The sequence below is a fragment of the Rhea americana genome, unplaced genomic scaffold (genome assembly GCF_003343005.1).
Source record: "Rhea americana isolate MKP2758 unplaced genomic scaffold, rheAme1 scaffold_20, whole genome shotgun sequence".
Taxonomy (NCBI): Eukaryota; Metazoa; Chordata; class Aves; order Rheiformes; family Rheidae; genus Rhea; species Rhea americana.
Window position 1 is genome coordinate 7434844 of NW_028186150.1, and position 21472 is coordinate 7456315.

At 42.1% G+C, this 21472-nt stretch overlaps 1 long non-coding RNA gene across 2 annotated transcripts; it reads right to left on the reverse strand.

The window, feature by feature from the left end:
• Positions 1-1735: 1735 nt before the first annotated feature.
• On the reverse strand, positions 1736-14016 carry LOC146596539 (uncharacterized). 2 transcript variants are annotated; one of them, XR_014895736.1, is made up of 3 exons: positions 13928-14016; positions 12915-13013; positions 1736-1757 (listed from the first exon to the last, which is right to left on the reverse strand). It is a non-coding gene; the product is annotated as an uncharacterized LOC146596539 (long non-coding RNA). The 2 variants fall into 2 exon arrangements; XR_014895735.1 differs by lacking the exon at positions 1736-1757 and adding an exon at positions 11242-11446.
• Positions 14017-21472: the final 7456 nt, after the last annotated feature.

Below are 21472 nucleotides of genomic sequence, written 5' to 3' on the forward strand. Positions count from 1 at the left end.
GGATGCATTTTTGAGGTTGCAGGGCTAACAGTAAATATTCACRCTTAAAAGACTGAATTTAGGTTTATATGCCATGGTAATGTTGAGTACCTTCTTTGCTTTGTTTCCTCTGCTGCTGCTTTTCCCGTGATTCTTTTGTTACAATGAAAAAGTTCCGTATTTGTAACGTCCAGAAGTTGAGGAGTTCTCACATTGCATTTCCTTATTTTCTCCAAAATGTTTCAATGAATATTATTTTACCTGCGTTATTATGGTATCCAAAGCATTTCCGTAGTCAGATCAATCATGGGAGAATTTTTCATAGATAAGTCCTAGAGACCTCTAGGTAATAAAGCATAGATAAGTCATAGAGAGTCCTACTCCATAAGCTGGTGAGGGTTGAGCCCTGCTGGGTGCTGCTCTGTTGGGCACCGTACGACATGAAGGGTTGGCTTTCTTGTGTGGCAGTCAGTGCACCTTAGCACCAACCTCACAACCCAGGCAGGGGAACGTGGTGCTCTGGGCACCAAGGTGGCTASTGCAATAGCTTCTGGATGCTGAAGAGGTGTGTTGGCAGCTAAACCGGAACCACAGGTGCAGCTTGCTTTTAGGAGGCACCTCAAGATTTAAAGGTGCTTTTCCTGAATGTGACAAATAAGCCTGCTAAACCAGCTAGGAACTCGTGCTTATGTAAACAGGCATTGATGTTACCTTGTATAAAATATATTTAATTTTAACCAATGCATATTTGAGTTACAGTTTCCATAAATGTTTGTGAATACATTATGATAAAATCTAAAACCTTGGCAACAGTTAAGAGAAGAGAGTTTGTAGATAAAAATCAATATTGCCTGTGGTATCCCAGGAGAGCATACTGCTAGAGAAGTTTAAATTAGCTTTGCCCTAAAATCTAAGACATTCCTGCAGCACACTTTAAAGCATCTTAAAGTGTGAAGGAGTTAAGCTAATTACTGTGGCATTTGAAGACAAGACATTTGTAAAATTAATGGGCTAAAGTCTGCAGTCTTTCATTCAGCAAAAACTCCCACTGAAATTGTGAAATGTATTTATGAAAGTGCTGCAGAATTTGGTCCCCTGCTTTTAAATGGTGGCATTTTTCAARTAAATACCCCAGATTCTCTTTTTCTGATTTCTGGTTACACAGTGGGAGGTGGGGGAAATCAGAGCATTTACCTTCCAGCATCGCTTGATGTTACTACATGGCACCGYTCTCCCTGTTGCCTGTGGTGACCTCTGCCTGGGATAGCAAGACCTGGCACAGATGCCCCCAGAGATGCTGCCCTGCACCACTCCAGCCTGGGAGACTTGGTCTTCTGAGCAGTTGCTGAGTGTGTCTTTGGCTCGCTACGAAAGTGAACAAAAACAGTAACGAAGACACACTCTGGTAAGCTAAGGATACCTGCTGTATCTATGGCTCCTTCTGGCACCAGGCAGCGGCTCCTACCTGGGAGCACAGTGAAAGTAGTAGGGTCCCAGGCTGCGTTACTTGGCCTTCCCATGGGAACGTGTTGAGGTGTGGTCTTGCCCAGAAGCGGGACTGGTAGGGCCGTTCGAAAGGGACATTGCTGCAAAGGGCACCGCGCTTTGTCCACGCGCGCGGGCAGAGGAGCGGAGCCGGCTCGTGTGAGCGGTGAGCACTGCGGTGACGTTTACCCAGGAGGCACGAAGCCCGGCGCTTGTGGTGTAGGCACGAGCGCTGTTCGGAGCAGCTTTGCTCCTTCTCAGCATTGAAGTTCTCACACTGGGACATGATGGAGCTACAAAATGCAGAAAAATAGGGAGGAATTCAGTCAGCACTTAGCTTTGTAAAGTGTTACAGGAATGCAGCCCCCTGTTAAAGTGCTGATGGGGCGCAGCACGGGTGCACTGTAACTCCCTGGGACTGCACGACAGAAAGCACTGCCTCTGAGCTCTGGCTTAGGAAGGCAAGTTGTTTGCTATTCAGATAGTCTGTTTCTCCTCTAAATAAGTCAAAATTAGTAGTGCAATTACAGAAAAGACCAAAACAACTTGTTTCCCCCGTAACAAGAATTAGCCTCGTTCTTTCCAGGCTGCAGAGACATTTCTTCCACATCTGTTTTTTAGCTGAAGATTTTTACAAGACATTCATGAATGTGAAAAAAATTAACGTATTGCATGAACATTTGCCCAGCTGTGTCTTGCAAGGCTTTATTTTGGCTATGGAAGCTGCTGGCTGGAAATGGGTTGGTATAACAGACTTCTTGGTTCTTACTCTTTGAGTGAGAGACTCCAGACTTCACTGACCTTAGAAAAGCCTTGCACAGAAAAGCCTTGTTTCCTGACAGGTAGGACTCAATTAATGGAAATTAAAAGTCTGTTCGAGGTTGAGGGTGAGTGACTGGTTGGAGAGAGGATTGCTACTTGAGAATTTACAGCAGGGAGTCTCTGTTGTAAAACGCTAAGATGTGTGTTTCACGTGTTTATGTAAATATAGTCGCGTTGCTGAGAGTGGGCCAGGTGAAAAGAAGCAGTGCTCCAGGTGCAACTTATATATATGTATATGTGTATATATATACACACACACATATACATACATACATATATATAGTTCTACCCTCGATCTTTATAGAGAAATTTTGTCCTTCTCATACATTTGGTTTTGGATGACGCTTGTTTGCCTTTTTCCAATTCAAAGATGTAATGAATAAGTGAAGTTAGGCTGGCAAAAATGGTACAGAAAATCGTTCAGACCCATAGGAAAAGTGAGATAATTACACTTTCTATAATCATCTTCCAACGAAATTGAGTTTCACTGGACCAGTAACTGTTAGTATTCAGTTTCTTCCCAAACGCATTTTGAGGAGGCTTTTTTAAAGTAAACCTTTCTAAGTGATCCTTCTATAAAGTTCTTACAGTTTGTTATGATTTCCCAAGTAACAAGCTTTTATTATTGCAAAACTTACTGTAGAAATGCTTATGGGGTGGCTGTGCAGCTCACCAGGTTTTTGCAGAGGGTGTTCTGTGCTTGGGCACTTAAAGGTTCAGGGATCTGGACCATGTTCTGAGTCTGTCCCCACCTCTGAATTCTTCTAGCATTTCTTGGGGCATTGGTAATCTGCGATTCTTTCACCTTTTTTATTTCAGCTGCCAAGTGTCTCAAYCACCCTTTTGGCTCATAGCAGGAGCCTTCAAACTCCTTCCTTCAGATGCTGGGGAGCGCAGAGTGCTGGCAGGCGGCTCCCCCCTCGGGGCAGCCGGCCGYCCCGGCAGCCTCGCTGACGCGCACGCTCTTCCTGACCGTGAGTACCTCAGCTGGCTGCGGTCAAGCCAGTCTCACCCTCACGTCTCACTTCAGTCCGTTTGAATCTCGCACTTTGTGCTGCAGCCAGAGCCGTTAGCCCATGTTATCCTTCGCTGCAATACAGATCTGCTCCTACCGCATTACAAGGTGCTTAGTTCTACTACAGGGTTTGATACGCTCATTCGGAGCTGTGCTGAGTTATTAAAGATCTCACTTAAACCGGTAAGACTCAGGAAGTTTTGAAACTCCAAATTTAATGCAACCTGTAAGTTTTAAGTGCTAGAGACGTCTCTCAGCAGCGGATGTTTTTTAATGCTGTAACGGTTTAGCGCAATGGGCAATCTGAGAGGATGGCAGTTCAGACCGGTAGTAATTATATGCATCTGGAGATAGATAAAGATATTCTGACTTTGGACAGCTTTGAATCTATTGCAGCTTGGCTGCAACAAAAAAATTAAAGACCTCTTCCTCTAACATACATAAGCAATGAAATCCGTACATCTACCTTGTCAGACCAAAGCCTGGGCATTAGTCTAGTCATAGTAATATTTTTCATGTGCCTTGCAGTAGGAATTATTTTGAGTGTTCAACTTTGCCTTAGTAGGTCAGAGATGATATTCTTTTTGTACAGATCTTTAATWTAAGCAATATTCTCTCTCACCCCTGACTTGTGATACAGCAGTTTTCCTTCAAAGCGTAAATTAAAGTGAAGCCACAAAAGGGTCATTAATGGACTTAGTAGAGTCAATACACAGGGTATCATGTACTGCCTGTTTAATATTAAAAATGAAGTCAGTGGAGCTGTGGCCTTAATATATGTGGSCTTCGTGAATACCAAAGGGATTGTACGGAAAGTTTAAACTTAGGAGTGTGCAAAGAGATGAAACAGAGCTTACAGTGAAGCGTAGTGTTGTGGTTCATTCCTGAAAGCCCAGGAAAATACATGTCTGCAGTTAAAGGTCAGAAACTATTAGTGAGAATTAGGATGGTCTCATCCACTGTATTTCATCTTTGGATTTTTTTTTTTATTTATTCTAATGGAAGGAAGAGATTTGTAATTGCAGAGCCASCATTTAAACAGTAATATCCAAATCATTGGCTAATCTTATCCTTCAAAATAATGAACRGAAGGGCCAAAATGCCATAGAGAAATCTTCTGCAGAAGCTACTTTGCAAGCAAGCTAATAAGACAGCACACAGTATAACTTTATTCCACTTATGGTATGTGAGATTTTTTAAAGGACCAATTAAAAGAGACTTAAAATGCAATTAAAGTAGAAATCACTTGGCACCAAGGCATTAGCTATCTCTCCAATCAACAGTGCATTAGCAAGCCTTTAGCAAGAGATTTGCTGGTGGATAAAATCTTTGTGAAGCATAACAGTGTGACTGAGCTAAAGGGACTGAAGGAGGTGGAGGGAACCTGGCCTCCAGGGAAGAGCCTGGGACTGCATGTTCATGCTGCTCTGAGATGCAAATGGTGGCAAGTGGTGGAAAAGCAAAGCAGTTCGTTAGAGATGTGGCTGCACTTGAGAACAGAGTCTGCCCCGTCAAACCCAGAATACAATAGCACTGGTCCGTAGCAAGCCACAAGTACAAACGAAGCACTAATCAGAGCACTTGGGTGACCAAGCAGCAAGCACAGTTTATGCCAGTGCAAAGCGCTCATTTATAATCTTATTAATTTGGGAGTGAGCTTTCTACTATCGCACTGTATAATTGCACTTTTAGCTGGCTCCAATCTCTTCTATTGGGTGATACGAGGGTGCACAAATTCRGCATTGCTAATAGTCAAACCAGGACTTGAGGCATTCTTGTATCAGAAAATGGCCAATTTTGGTGTTTTGAGTTGGGCAGTTACGGTATCTGGAGAGAAGAGGAATGGATTGTGCTCTTTTCAGAAGGGGGCCTGAAAGTTTTGCAATGGTGATGTCTTAAAGATCTCTTCTACTTCCTTCTAGTCAGGACCATGTCAGCACTCCAGGTTTCTCTCAGACTCTGGCTCTCCCAACTGTCCTGCCTAAGCCTTTTATTTTTCAATGTGTGCTGGGCAATACTCCATGTCTGTGGGATGAACTGTCCACCCAGGGCCTTAGACTAAAGTCTGTCTGATGTTCTAATTCATATTAGGTGACGAATACTACAAAGTCACTGTCTCAATAGATCAGAAGCATCCTTTCTAATATGTGTATGCTGCTTGGGCATTCAAAGATACACAGTCTTTGAAGATAAAAATACATGTACGTATGTCGAAGTGCTTTAGCGTGGTACTATGCCCATGTTCAGGAACTCTGATTGCCTGCTTCATTTGGAGTCAAAGGCATTGCTCAACTCTGTGTTACGCATATCTCTGCACAATGCAAAAATTCAGGCTTAACTGTCTGTAATGTATGGCAAAAAGCCATGTCAGCAAACTGGTCCCAACTGTCTCATGCCAGAGCTGATCCCTTAAAAGTTACAATTGACTTCCTACCCGGCACCAGATTGTGGACTAACAAAACCCGTCACTTCTGCTACCCAGGATTTGTAACAGTGGCTGCAACAGGATTCATATAAAAACAGTAAAACCGTGAAGTGCAGAGCTGAGTAACTATTTGGTGCTACTCAAAAAGAATTCTCAAACAGTAAATCCCAGGACACATTGCACCTCCTTTTTTCCTGCTAAGTGGCTGTTAACCACATGGTACTACTCACAATTTGCAGAAATGAGCAATAATTAATTATTTCTCTTTTCTTACTGCTGATTACATTTTAGAAATAACTTGGGCATTTCTTAACAAAATGGCTTCAGATTTGCATAATTACAACAGTGCTGTCTTTTCAACTTTTAATAAAGGATAATTAACATTGTTCTTTTTCTGCAGGGAAATACCTTAAGAGAAGTCAAAGCAAAAGCTTGGCCATTTTATTCTAAGCCACATTGCATGGACARTAATGAATAATAAAATCCTCCACCCCTTAACTAAAATTAAAGAAAGGGTGTTTACTATTGCCTGCCCCTCAACACAACAGATTCCTGCAAGGCCACTTGTTCAACTAGGCCAATATGAGGACAGAGCTGAGATGCCTCGTCATGAAACAAGGGCCTGACATCCTAATTTAGAAGCATCACGTAAAATCTTAATCAGTGCAACCACATTAGCAGAGGGAAGCTTTTACACCATGTTCATTGTTTACGCTTATTATTTTTAATAAAYTTTAAATGCTTTTACAGGTGTGGAAATAGGCATATTACCAGGATAATTTTCTTAATCATAGTCATCTTAGATTGAGATGTGACATCCGCTGTAGTTCCCTGGCTCTATCTCACAGCTCTCTGAAAACTATCTAGGTTCTCAACWCCATCTCTCTGGTGCAAGTGGTCTTGTGATTGACATATCTCCAAATAAGCCTTTGAATAGCTTTCCATATCGGTCTTGAAGTAATTCAGATGTCAAATTACCTCTTGCCAGACTTCCTGACTCCACTAGGCCCCCTGAATATGTTTTTAAAGTATTTGGGGGGAAATATTAAATTTTTCTAAGCTGGGTCAGGKTTCATATCATTTGCTAATAAAGAGGCAGGCAAGGAAGATATTTACTCGGGGAAGGCTTTGAGTGTATTTTGTGCAACAGCTGCAGGTTGGTATGGCCTTTGGTTCATGTTTCTGTGTTTGCTTGCCTCCAGCTTTTGGCATCTTTGCATTTTTCTCCTGTTTTCCTTTCAAGAGAAATAAGGAAACAATTCCAGTCTTTCACACTGATCCTTTTAGGAAGGTCTCCATATTCGAACTTCAGATTGAACCACTTTTCACTTTGACAAAGGACATCCTCCAGCTTCTCATTTTATTCTCTTTAAAATGCACTTAGGGCTGATACGCACTGAAAAACACCGAGGACTTACAGTCATTGGGAATGCAGGTAGCCCTGAGTCTACCCCTGCAGCTCTCTTGCAGTTGCTCGTCATGATATTTGTGCGCTGGAGCTAACCAGGAGAAGTGATTCTTGTCATTGGCTTTGGTGGGCAGAGGCCACTCTGTGTCCCACAAGCTGCTGGATAAGCATTTGTTTAAAGATTGTCCTACTTGCTGGTTTGTCTCTCTGATTGGACTTTGCTCTACATTCCTGTTAACATTGTACTACCCAAGGGCCAAGTTTTGACCTTCAGCAAAAAATCCCATCGTGTGTTTTTGAAGAGCTTTGCAGTGGTGATGGCAGATGGCCTCTGCCTTTCTCTTTGGAGGATTAGTGCAGCAGCTCCTCAGTTACTCCTGCAGGTGATAGTTATTGCAAGGCCTCTTTGCAGAGTGGTTTGATGTATCCACAGAAGTGGAATGATGTGAGATTAATGGAGAAGAGGAACTTAGCGGCCTTCCCCTGATGTATTAAAAAACTTCCTCCAGAGAAAGGTGCATTAGAATAAAGCTTTTTTGCACTGGTCCTTTTGCACWGCCTTGCTGTGGTCAGTGCCTTTTCTAAGCCAGCACGAGGACAGTGGCTTTCTGCTGAAGGATTGCAGGAAAGACAGGGCTTTCCCTGCTGATCAGATAGTTGTCTTTTACAATGCTCCATCCTTTAGGGTTTAGTTGTTGCATGCAGGCAAGGGTATGGAAAATGCAAAAGAAATTCAACCTTCTCTTTATATTTCCAGTATTAAGTTCACAGCATTACAGATACTGGCAAAAATACGTTATCAAAGCTTAATTATCTAGAATGAACCCTTTGCAGGAAGGAGTCAGCAGGATTGCTAGCTGATTAGATATTTGAAATCTGGAAKGAAGCTTAAAGCTCCAAATATTTCCTCCTCGCACGATGGGGTGAGCTGTGCTACAGGCAGAAGGAAGCAACTGGTACTGCCTGTGTTTTTAATACAATTAAACTAGAAAAAGTCCTGCGGTACATTGGCTTTACATACTGCACCAAGAATGTGGAAGTGAAACAAAGGTAACACTAATTTAATTGTATGCAGTAAAGAGTTAAAAAAATTAATTGCCCCCATTTTAATAATCTGCAGCATAAATGTGGAAGGAAATGTATTTATTTGCTATCTACATTATTAAACTGGGTATCTCCTTAATCAGGCTTTCTATCTAGTTTGCCCTATGTGCTTAGTTGTACTGGTTATTTCATATGCCAGAACCACTTGAAAAACCGGTTAGTTACAGCTTATCACTATTAAGAACATGTTTGCTGCAAGCAGGTGATATTTGTCTGGAGGTACAGAATTTGCTGCAGAACCATCGACCTAAAATGCCCACAAGTATTGTTTCCTTTAAAATAATTTCTTAGCTTTAGCCTTATCTTACAAYGTAGACTCAAACAATCTGAAAGGTAAATAATCAAAGAGAAGTTATTACCCAAGACTGTTTACAGTGCCATTAAATCCCAGTCTCTGTGCAGTGCTGAAAATGCGGTAGTTAATTTTAAAAACAAGCATGTGACAATAGTAGCACACCATCAAAAATGTTTAAACTCAACGATTAWGATCAAAAAGTAATTATACACTGCATTCGAAAGAGAGAGTTCAATGCCTCTCAGAGATCAGTTACAACCAAAATCTGTGAATAGAAGCAGTGAGCTCGTATGATTGTCACGCAAAGCACTACCAAATTACTATTCACTTCGATTAACTTTCAGTGACCGTGTCTATAGGCTGCTTGGTTAATGGTTTTCTGTCGATACTGTAAAAATGCTAACCTGTCTTTATATCTAATCAATTTTGAAATGGCTCTTTACATAAATGGTCTATTCCTTTTCTTCATTAAAAAAAAGCAATCAAATAGGATTGAACTGAACAAGCAGTTGTAAAAAAATACAATAATTAATTTTGAGTCTGTGTATTTTGGAGTAGTTGTCCTTGAGTATTTTCTTCATCACCATTTTTTAAAGGGCATTGAAAATCAATGTTTCACTTTACTATCATCCATCTTTATATAGTAATAAATTAAGTGGAAAGTATTGATATTTTTGAGTGAGCCTTTAAAATTTACATACTAATGACAATTGTACCCTTGTGACTTTTGATTTCTGTTGCTGTTTACTGACACTGACTAGAAGGAAATTTTAGTCAGCTGGGGACCATTTTTTCATCTCAAGGAATAAGACGGTGTCACATCTCTGGTAATCTTATGCTTGAGATCTTAGCTGTAGTATCTCTTCCTGAACTTCTATTCAAAAAGCAGCCGGCAAAGTGAAAATGGTTGAAATGCTTATCATGCTGCTCCGTCTTGGCACGTTCCGGCTAGAACAATACGCATCGAAAACGCAGCTAATGGAACTGTAAGAAAACTGGTGAGCATGCTGGGGAGCTGCAAATAAAAATGCTGTTGACAAACTAGTCATGCCTTAGCRTGCCCCTAGTAATGCAGCTAGCCTTAGGATGCGCAGAAAGGCATGCTGTCATATATTTGGAAGGGGGAGGGATGAATATGAAGCTGTGACTGTCAATCCAATCTTATCCTTTCTGGCCATTTTTCCTATGTATGCTAGTCTCATAAGCAATGTCTGGGTTGTATGATAGCTAAAAAAAAAAAAAACCCTAAATCCAGTGCATAAAGGAAGGAAGCTTTTATGGATTCTCTGATCCTTTTAAAATATATTATTTAGAATATAGCCCACTAGTGTAGAAGAAAGTTAAGAGGGCTTATTTTTAGCGGTGTGTGAGTACTTGAAGAAAAATTATTTGCGAGTGATATTTTAAATGAAAGCCACAAGTTGCTTTGATAGTATTTCCTACATCCCTGTTTGCTTTCTGGGAACATTATGAGCTCTTTTCTGTGCACAAAAACATTTGCGGAAAGAAGTCTTGTGATTATAAATTACTGGTGCCAAAAGCAGATGGTCATCTTGGGCACGTGGGAATCATCTAACCAGATACAAGAGGGAGTGAGGGAAAATACCAGGGGACTTAGGTGAGGAAATTGCTGAGCACAAATAGCCGATTGCACAAAGAACATACATGCAAAGTAATAGTTGTGGCAAAAAACCTGCCAGTAAAGCATTGGCAGCACTTTGCTGACATGACCCATTTGCTGAATAATTCTAAATAGCAAATAGATACACAAGCTCACTGTCTGTTTGTAGATAATTTGCAAACAAGAAAAAGGAGTTACATTTGTCGAATAAATTGTTCATTGCGAATATCTCAGCTCTAGTTATTTTCTACTGTTTATCCTCTACAAAATAAATTCTTAGAACATTTCTTCCTCCTACTGCATGATTTGTTTAGGCAAGCAATTTTATTTACTTTCCATTTTGGACACCTTCTTATTAACATGATGAGTATCAATGCTTAGTTTATTGTCTACTAATGTYCATTACTGTGTTAGCCATCCCATTTAATAACATACAGGTGGAAAACAAACTACTTTGCAATGAGCGATAAAACCAAATATTGACAGGGTGGCTTTGTTGGATTTTCTGCATGCAGACAATATGTAGGTGTGTTCATGCAAGACTGTGTAAACACAGTACTGTAGATAAATTAAATCAGTGCAAAAATTAATYACAAATATTATTCCAAAGGACAGGCTCTGGAACACTTTACCACGCATCTTATTCCAGAAAGCTGTCTTACTGGAGTGAAATGTTTTCCTGTGAGCAACTCAGCAAGAGTTCATAATTTGGCTTTAGAGGTAGGATCATAGGGTAAAATTAGTTTAGAAGGGACCTCAGGAGGTCCCTAGTGCAACCTCCTGCTCAAGGAAGGGTCAGCTGTGGCCTTAGACCAGGTTGCTAAGGGCTTTAACCAGTTGGGGCTTGAAGACACCAGGGATCAACGGCTCTGAGCAGCCTGGTCTGGTGCTGGGCTGCCCCAGCCAGGGAGGAGGGCTCCTGTCTAACCGGCTTTCTTTGCAGCCAGTGGAGCTCCCCAAGCTGAGAGGGTAGGAGTAGGCGCCAGTATAAAATCCTAAAAAGATAATTGCATCCTTCACACACGTTGAGCGGCTCTTCAACTTCTTTGGGACTGCTCTCTCAAGTAGATGCAAATGCCCCTGGAAAGGAAGCGCCGAATTGGACCCCCTGTGAGTTGCGCTGTACTCGCGGCAGCAATTTTTTCTTTCTCTGAGCAAACAGTGCTTCAGTCATAACGGCTAATTTGCACAGTAATATTGATTGCCTGCAACACGCTCAATTCTAGTTTAGATTCCACAGGATAAAGACACAGCAGCACTGATGTGTTTTTCCCTCTGGGACTTGAAGGGTGCTGGAAAAGACAAATACAAAAGAAATTGTGCACTAAGGTACAGGCAAGCCATATGTTAGCTGCAGCTCTCCCCAGGGCAAGGTGCTAAGTTTTGTTTACATTTTGCCAAGACAGCAATAAATTGCTTGTTTACAGATGACAGGAAGAAATGGGATGTCTTTAAAAGCAAGCTATGCACACAGATGCAAACAGCACGGGGACAGATGCACATCGTTGAGCAACGTAAACCTAATGCCCCCGTCCTGCCCCCGCTTTGAGGGGGAAAGGGGTTAGCTGATCCTGGGGATCATTACGCAGGATTATAAAAATATTAAGGCTGATGAAAGTTGGGCTTCTCCAATTTCAAACTGAACGGCGTATTACACTGTTAGATCAAACTGACCAGGATGTGCCTCGCAGCCCTGTCTATGCGCAAAGGACAGAAAATAAGAGAGGTGTGGAGAAGGACTCACTTTCATCAAAGTATCAGTTTCCAGGATAGTTTGGAAGCCCACAGCATTATTGTATTACACATCGCACAGAAGCGTGCCTTGTTCATTTTTTTTTAGTGTTTTAGAAATAAAAGACTTTTCTTCCAAATTGCGCTGGGAGGCAAATTCTTCAACAGTGTAATAGAAAATGTTAGACAATATTCCTTACTGGAGCTATTGACATTTTTGGTAGTCGTGACACTTTGATTTTTCTCAAAACATATGGATCAAGCCTGAGTGTGTTATTGGACAGGAAGACCTGATGAAAGGCCTTCCTTTATCTTTCTTTGTATTTTTTTCCCCTCTGTTTGTTCATGGCTTTCTCTCTGAATATAATCGTGGTTTTCTTATGCTGCCCAGGGAGTCGTTATTGCCTTACTAAATATTTTATAGTGCACAGTGCACCATACCTGCCAACTGGTTATTATTTGTTATATAAAAAAATAAAGGGGTAGCCTGTGAAAAGGAGTGTGTGTTAAAATTTCAAAACTACACACAGAATAATTTTAAACCCTTAAATTAGATGTCAGGCTGGTTTGGGGGGTTTGGGCTTTTTTATTTGCTTGAAACAGCTCTGTTTATAGTGTTTTTTTTTYCCCCCGCTCTTTTTGGTATGTGTTCCTGTCTCTGATTCCAAGCACTTGTTTCCTCACAGTTTCGTTTCCTATTTGTTCAAAAGGGAAAAGTTCAAAGGCACTCTGGCAGCCGAGGGAAAAGCTTGCTGAATACTAACCCTCAAGTGTCTGTCTTGTCCTGACCTTGAGAAAGTAGCAGTAAACTGTTCTCTTGCAAACACCACATGTGTGTTTTGTTAGACCAGGTTAGGAAGGGTCAGAGCTCACCTGAGGTTTGGACTGCAGATTTTGACTTCTTTTCAGCAGCATAATGTATTTTTAAAAAGGGACATTCTCGCCTTTGTATGGGCCTAATATAGGCTCTGTTTAAAAAYCTGTCAAAATCCCAAGCACACACTCCATAAAATATAAATAAGTACTTACTGTTTGCAGATGTTGCTTGTTTTTCATAATGTTTGTATTTGAAGTCCCGAATCCCCGCTTCCTGTCAGAGCCAGCCCTGTTGCTTTCGTCCATTTATTTCTGAAGGAACGGGAAGAACTTCAAAATGCAGTTTCTCAGTGAAGACGCTTTCTGTCGCGTCTGTCGGCGCTCACAGCACAGTTACCTTCCGCAGCCCACGGACTGCGCTTACGGCTTCGACTGCACGCGCAACCTCGCTTCCCAACCCAGCTCACTAAAGCGGCCGCTGCTTTTTAAAAGGCTCCTAGCTGCAATAAATTGTGACTTTAGGTACTTTCGAGGCGGCAGGATAACTTGGGAGACCGTTCTCTTATTTGCGTGGTTTAATTCATTTGATAACCGATAAGAAGAGATAGCGTAGGGAACAATCCTGTCCTGGGAAAAGGGATAGACCAGATTTTTTCACGTGCAATCTATCAAGCATCTCCCCCGGTAAGCTGAGCTCTAGCGAGCCATTTCTCAAAAGAGGAGAGAAAGGACCAGGGAAAAAAATTGTTTCTGAAGCACAGCTACCAGCACACCTCAAAAGAAGAACAGCATTTTCTGACCTACCGTCTGTCTGAAGAGAAGACAGAGATCGTTTTCAGGGGACCATCTAAATTCCACTTAATCCGAAGAGAATTTTCTCAAATTTGGATCAAGCTTTTGTTCTGACCACATCATAAGAAATGGTGCTTTTGATAAGCCTATTTGAAAGTATTTAATTGATTAATTGACTTGGCTCTGTTACCAAAAAAARGAAATATTCTGAACAGCGGACCGGACTAATGCGTCTTGTACTCGAACCTTTTTTGTGCTGAGAGTGGTGTTTTCCACGTGCTAGAAAGCATGCGCAGGCTGACGGGAACACCACTGCAGGTAATTCCAGGGCATTTCCCTCCRCAGCCTGCAGCAGCGCGTGGCCCAGGCCCCCCTCCAAAGCCCGGCTCGCTGGAAGCGTCTCATATTCATAGTATGCATTTCCCAGGTCTTACCTCGACGTTCCTGCTTTAGTCGCCATGTTTTTAGATTGAGTTTCTTTCCTCTGGCTCCCTCCTCTAGCAGTTTAACCTTTCCGCTCGCTGCAGGCTCTTTGGTGTGCAATGCCACCTCGGTGCTGGCAAGGAGAGGGGGAGAAGAAAAGCCTCTCCTTTGTATTACAAATTCAAAGGGTCATTATTCCATCGTTCCCCATGGACAAATGTGTGAAGATTATTGTGAGAAGTTAGTATTTATTCTGAAGCCCTAATATGATCCTCTTGAACATTTTAATAATGCATTCTCTAGGGTCCRCGCTGCAAGTGTTTAAAAGGAAGCAATATGCGTTAGCCCTGGATGGCTGCTTCTTTGCTGAAATAGTCTAAGTTAGGGGGTTGCTTTTGATCAGCCCCTGCTTAAAAAAACACAAAAGTCCCCTTGCCCCCTTCCTCACYATCCTCGGTTTCTTTTATCAGTTACATTTATCTAGAAGCAAGGACAAGGCCACAGTATTATATGTCCACGTTTGTTACAGATTTACGAGTTTCTTAATTCTAAAAATCTTACCTTATCAATGGCGTCAGGAAGTCCTAAATCCCTGTTATTAAGCAGAGAAAGAAAACATGCAGAATAAAAATARGTGGGTTTTTTGTTGTTGTTGRAGACAAATATATGATAAACAGTGTCCACTTGCAATTTGCTGCTTTCTCTGTAATTTCAAAGCTTTCCTAGTTTCTGTAGGGTCTGATTATAAACATATGCCTGGGACAACGTGCGTACACGCTTGCATCAGGTCAGTCGAGCTTTGCTTCATCTTTAAAGCTCAAAAACCATAAATCAAGATGAAAATACTCCAGCCAAGAGCTTTACCAATTGATACAATTTTAAAATAGGCCGCTGCTAAGGCTTGGGGGAAAGCTGACATGATGACTTTTATAATAGCAGAACGTTTAAGGTTATAGAAATAAAAGGAAGAGGATGAAATCAGTTGCGTTGATCTTAGCCTGCAGGCTCTCTCAGCTAACTCGAAGCTCCAGCAATTATTTCTGCTCTGGCTTTTCCCCCTTTTTTCCAGCAGTCTGTTTGAAATGAAGCAGAACCAGGCATGGCAAGCTTATCAGTGTCGTTAGCTGACAGGGAGCACATCACACCTGCTTTTACTTGCTAGTTTTTCAGGCACTTTATGCCACAGAAGAATGTTGATTTTGTTCTTATAATGTGTAAAGATTCATTTATTTCACCTTTTGAACTTGGCAGAGCCACTCAGTTTTGATGGGAGTTTGTTTTTATCCTGGCGTTTGGAAGGCCCTGGCAATTATTGGACGGTGGCCCAAGGCTACCAGGATGACATGTAGAGGTGATCAAATCCAACAGACTTGGCAGTGTGGCCCAGCTAAAAACCCAGGCTGCCAAACCSCGCGGGGCCAGGGGGGCTCGGGGCCCCCGAGGCGGAGAGCGCAGGTGCCACCACGGTCGTCGGCACAGCTGTCCTCTGGGCGACTGTTTCAGACGGTCACTCGAATTTCAGGTGTTCAGCTGTGCAGGGCCGCTTGAAGAGTGCTGGGTACAAACGGTAGGAAGGACAGGGCCAGAAAGCTCCCCTTCGCGCTCGCCTGCCACCTTTTTGGTTTTCAGTCATACTCGTGTTTTGTAATTTCTCCTTAGGAAGGAACAGGAGYATCACATTTATTGCTGGATTCGTATTTATTTTAACAGCTCCTGCCTGTCTTTTGTATAATTGTATAAGATCAGGAAGACTGTAACCCATAATAAGAGACCTAACCCATCTTTCCCCAAAACCGCGATGCTCGCGGCCGGGCGCTGGCAGCAGCGCGGGTCTCCGCCGGCTTTTCCTGGGAGCACCTCGGCCCTGCGCCCCAGCACGCGCTTGGGCAAAAGCCCTCGAATGCTTCTGGCAGCTACGGTTGCGTTTCAGCCGCACGACCTACCCGCCAGCGACGCCTCCGTAGCTGCCGGGTGCCGGCGCGCTGGCGGCTGGAGGGGCGTCGCGTGTCTAGACTCGGGTGCTGTGGACAAGCTGCACCCTCGCAGAGCCCCGCAGTGCAGCCCAGGCAGCCCGGGGGGGTAAGCAGCCTCTCTGAGGCCCCGTTTGGTCCTTGCGCCAAGTTCTCCTAAAAGCAATTCAGAGTAAATCTAGCCCCCGGGCCTATCACATGAACGTACCTGGTCGGACACTCTGAATTTTAACCGCGGAGGCCAGTGAAGCTGCCGAGCCCAGAAGCATTTCTGACGCTTGCTGACCGAGCAAACGGCTCCCTGTTAACAGCGTCTTCGAGCGCCGCAGCGGCGAGGACGTTCTTGGGACAATTTACGCTATTTGAGCGGATTGCTGTGATCAAATTTAAATTACAACCCGAATCGCTCAGGCTGTTCCAGCAAAGTTAGGGGGACTAAGCAGGCGCCGGACGGCGGGAGGCTGAGCCCCTGCCTCCCCCTCCGCCCTCGCCGCTCCTGGGCAGAGCCTCGCACGGGGAAGTTCTCCGGTGCYGGATCCTGCTGGAAAGGGGGAGATTAGAGCAGTGCCCGTGCCGCTATGCGAAATACGTTAAAGTGCCACGCAAGTGTTTTTAACAAATCCGGATTACGTAATACTTTACTTGGTTAATTGTCGTGATCAAGATTGTTGTCTAAAAAAAACGAACTTTTTTTACCAGGTGTAAGTTATGAATTGTAATTCTGTTCTCCAGTATTGCCACGGGCATTGTTCAGTTTGTAAGGTATTCTAAAGCGAATCGAAGCAAACCAGTTAATCCAAGAAATACCTTTCTAAGAAATGTCGTGTTTAAAGATTTGGTTATCCTCCAAACAGAAAGTTTCCAAGCGGGAAYTGGAGGCTGGTTGGCCTCTGGAGCTTTGCTTGTGCTCTCTAAAGACCGCCGCGCAAAAACAAGGCCTGCTCTCGTCTGGGCGCGCAGTTCGGGCCCCCTGCTTCCCCGCGGTGCTTGAGGGCTCAGCTTTTCCAGGCTGTGAGCAAGGGCCGAGGAAACCGTGACGTGCAGGGCAGCTCCGCGAGACTGCTGCCATTCCGCTGTCAGCYGCAGGCGGCCAGCACGGTGAGTTACACACAGGCATAAAATCCGCTCCTGTGTGCCGTTATGGATCGTGTGCTGATGAATATTTATTACATCTCATTATTGTGAAATGTTCCTGCAAGAGCATGGGATTGACAATTATTTTATTGCTGTTTATTTGTTACCATTTTGGCTTTGGCAGTGGCTTAAAACTTGACATGTATTTTCTTATTTATATTTGGTTTTAGAAAGCTCCTGAAAATTGGTTCAAAAATGTATATGTTTTTAAAAAATTACCTAAAGCAAAGTAATMTTTCTGACTTTAGGTTAAGTTTTGTGGCATCCTAATACCACTTCCATTATTCTCTTTGGTCTTTAGTTTCTAGTGTTGGGCTGATGTTATGCTGGGCAACTTTAATTAGGGTGTCTTTTGCTTAGTAGGCAGCATTTTTGCTTTCAGGCAAGTATGACATGCTGTACAGTAGAGACTTAATTCCTGTTTAGGGAAAAGCCTTAATACATCTCAGTTGCCAACTGCATAGTGAGCAACCACTCTTAGGGAAAAATAAAAAAAAAAGGAAAGAAAAAAAGAGAAAGGTATTCTCTCCCAGATACAAAACACCCATAATCCTATTAATGTAAATGAGTCATTAGACATGTGCATATCACTAGGAGAACGCATTGTCAGGAGATGCCAAAATTTTAGATGAGATGATAGAAATAGCACACAGTGTATCATTTAATGACGATCCCACAGACTCTCGTGGAGGAAGTTCTGTGTTACCGTCAAGCCTGTATCTCTGGATTTTTATTTTTATTGCCTCATTAGGATTATAGGAAAAATAATCTCTCAAGCTCTATGCCTGTATTAATACCTTTTTTATTATTATTATTATTTTTTTTTACTTTCAGTGTTTGTTTCACAGCGTTTTAGATTTGCCTTGCAAAAGCAAGCTTAGACTTACGGTAGATGACTTTAATGAAAGGCGAGTTTGTTAAATGACATTGGGGGTGCACATATATTTTTAGAGATATTTTGTTGAAATGTTACAGTTCCTAGGACACATCATACAATGCAATATCAGTGTTACTGACATATCTGTGAGAACAATCACAAAGATAAAGAAGGTGCTCCATCATGTGTTCATTTCCATCAAATTAATAATACATGAAGTTCATATAGTACAAAATGTCAATTATTTATTTTTTTGTATATGCACAAAACAAGAAGAACTATGCAGGAAGAATTCTTGTTGTCAGAATAGAAGAATATGGATTTAAAAGGCTCCTGATAATTGCGCCATTAAAAAAAATACTTTAATTTTTACAATCCAGTAGAAGACAGTATAAAAGTATTTGCTTATACTAAGCTCAGTTGGATAGTTCATGAAAGACAATTGAGAGTTTTACTTTCGTCCTTTCAGAATATGCATTTATAAAAAAGTAGGCTGTACATTTCCATACTCCTAACCTTTGTGTGAAAGGAAGAATATTGAATAATTCTGTAAAACCAGGCAGTTATTTTTAAGTTATAGTAAGATATTAAGACTGGGAAAACTCAGGTGAAAAGCAAAGCAGTGTAAACATAATGAAGTTATTGATTTTAATTTTCTGGCTTTCCCATTGAAGAATGAAGCATCTGTACAGGAGAGCTGATAGAGAGAAGTGGAGCAATTGGAATCTAGAGCCAATGCAACAGAGGAGGGTTTTTTTCAATACCTTTAAGATAAATAAATTCCATTTTTTCATATGCTTGACTGGAAACAAAATACCAAAACACAGACAGCAATAACTGGTTTTGTTGCATTCCCACAAAGAGAAGTGTACATGTGTGGACGTAATTCTCACTGGTATTCGGGCATATGTACGTTGGTCAGTTTAGCCATTAACCGGTGGAAGTGAGTTACTCTGAAAATCCAGATTCCCTTCCCTTTTCACAACGGAARGCAATCACACAAAACCTCACAAGCACTATAATTCTGGATTTTGGTGGTAATTAAGTGTCTGTGCCCTAGATTCCTATCTGATGCTACTCTTGCAGGTTATTTTTTATCTCTGTGTCAGTAAAATAACAAATAATCTCTTGCCTATAAGTAACCAGGCTTTTTGTGAAGTTGATTTTATTGAAGGAGCCATTATTTTTTACAATGAAGTCTTCAGAAAAATCATATCTTGCTTTGGTAGCTGTGTTGTTTAAAACCAGAACAGGTCAAAATTGTTCTTTGGAAAATGCTGACTGAAACAGTTTGTTTTGGATTGTAATATGATTTTCTGTGGAAGCATTAGTTTTCTGTGCAATTGAAGATATAAAGTTTTTTATAATAGTGAAAAATTTCAGTCTTGCTGTGTAGAAAAGCTGTGAAAAACAAAAGAAAAAATACATATCAAAACACATAAGTCTGACTTTAAGCTTGAGCTGTAACATAGGCGTAAGACTATGCAGAAACTGGAAATTGTGGGGTTTTTTCCCCCCTTTTTTGCTGTGTCCCTGACTTAAATAGCTGTTTGCTTTATCTCTGTGCTTTTGTCTTCCATCTCTACAATAGGGCTGTGAAGATTAATCTATTAATGATTGTAAAATGCTTATATTAGTACTGTTGTTGTAATTGTGATAGTCTTAGAATAAAAGTGAGGCGAGATTTTGAAGGAGATTCAGTATCTCTTATTGGTTATAGATGTTATAGACATTATAGTTACATTAGACATAATTATGGAGAAACAGATAAGTCTCCAGGGACGCAGGTCTGAAGAAGCCATCTTCAGATAAAGTATCCTGAAATCCATCTGTCTCCCATCCATCCGTCCTTCTCCTAACGCAGCCTTCAGCCACGTGGAGTCAGGGTTGCAAGGAAAAGCTGCGGGTGTGCAAAGCGTTACTGCTATGAGGAGGTTCACAAACCTCGGTGTAATGGTGTAATATTCCTAGCAGCATATGCCTATGAGTAAGAGCAAGCCATCAGACAACATATTGGGAGTCTTTTGTTGCAGATTCCCRTTGACGCTTGTGGGGGACAGTCAGTGAAAATCTACGTTGGTCTAACTCTCATTGCCGTGCACGAGGGGTATCGCTCCCCGCCCCAGCAGGTATTTAAAACATAATCAACTGCCAGCAAAAGCAGATGACTGTGCTAAGTCAAAACCATTATATCACTAGGTAGGTACATTTGTATGTGCATGGGAATCTTTGCTGTCGTTCTTCTTGGTTTGAAAAGATTCAAAATCTGAATCTATGATACTTGTAAGTAGGAAAAGAATATCCTCAGATGAAGATCACTTTTTTGTGTTGAAAAGGGGAATGATATTTAGTGACTCTCTGGCAGAAGGAATTAAAGCATGTTGCCATGTCTTATTTGTAGTGTTCTAGTGCCTAGGAGCTTTAGGATTAGCTGTGGACTTAAGGCATCACTGGACTAAAGACCGTCATTGTGCTAGGTGTTGCACGACTCATTTCAGTGGAATTACGCTTCTGGGGATGATTGTAGATTGGTGTTTTTCTTAAAGTTTCCATGGGAAGGAGCATGGCACAGTAACTTCAGGGATTTATAACGTGCAGGGGGGAGGTAGCACAGGGTCACTGAACCTACCCAGCTCCTGCAGGGCTAGAAATCTCAGACAGCTCTGCGTCACCCTCAGTATAAGTGGCAGAAAGTTGGGATGGCGTTTGCAGTAGTTGAAAAGCTTTCAGTGGCCAGGTCTTGTGTAGAGACACCTAGCACAACACGTGTGGGCTCTGGAGGTGCTCTCTATCGGGAAAGCACCTTTTTGGTGGACTGCAGCAATGCAGCTGGGGAGGAGCTTTACTAAGGGCAGAGGCAAAGTTGAGACCCTTGCAGAGCCCGTACTGGCTGTCGTTAGTGAAATAGTATTCCAGTAAGATATACAACATCCCGTGAGACTTTTTTCATCATACATTTAAATCCTTAAAGTTGGTTGGAATTGGCTCAGTGTAGTAGCAGTGCGGTTCAGAGAGGCCCAGGCCTGATTCCCTACTCCAGCCGTGGTGGGTTTGCCACTCGCCCCCGTGGCTTTCCTACTGACGGGTCGCCATTGGTTTCCGTGAGTTACCTTGGATTTGGACTGCTGGAAAAACCAGAAACAAATGCATAAGCTGATAAATCTGATATAGCTGTAAGGAACACCTCTTCCATAAAGATTACCTATATATATAGTCAGTAAAATTTGTTTTCTCCTCAGTTCTCACATTTACTGGAATAAAAATGTGTAAAATTTTCAGACTTCTAGTAATTTTGCTTTTAAAAGCATAGCTCTTRAAAAAGAGCACCCAACTAAAAACATGATTTTCACCTCTTATGAATATTTGCATGAAGCCRTAGGAGTGACAAAAATACTGTTACTGAATACGTGAAAACTGTACTTCAGATTTCCGGGATATTTTGCCGCTCTCTCGCCTCGATACTTGACACAAATTATGGGGACCTGTGATCTGTGAGCACGCGGATGCCATCCGAAGCGCCTGCCATTTGAAAGCCGGTAATTGGCGGGCACGGCGCTGACCCGGGAGCCGTCGGA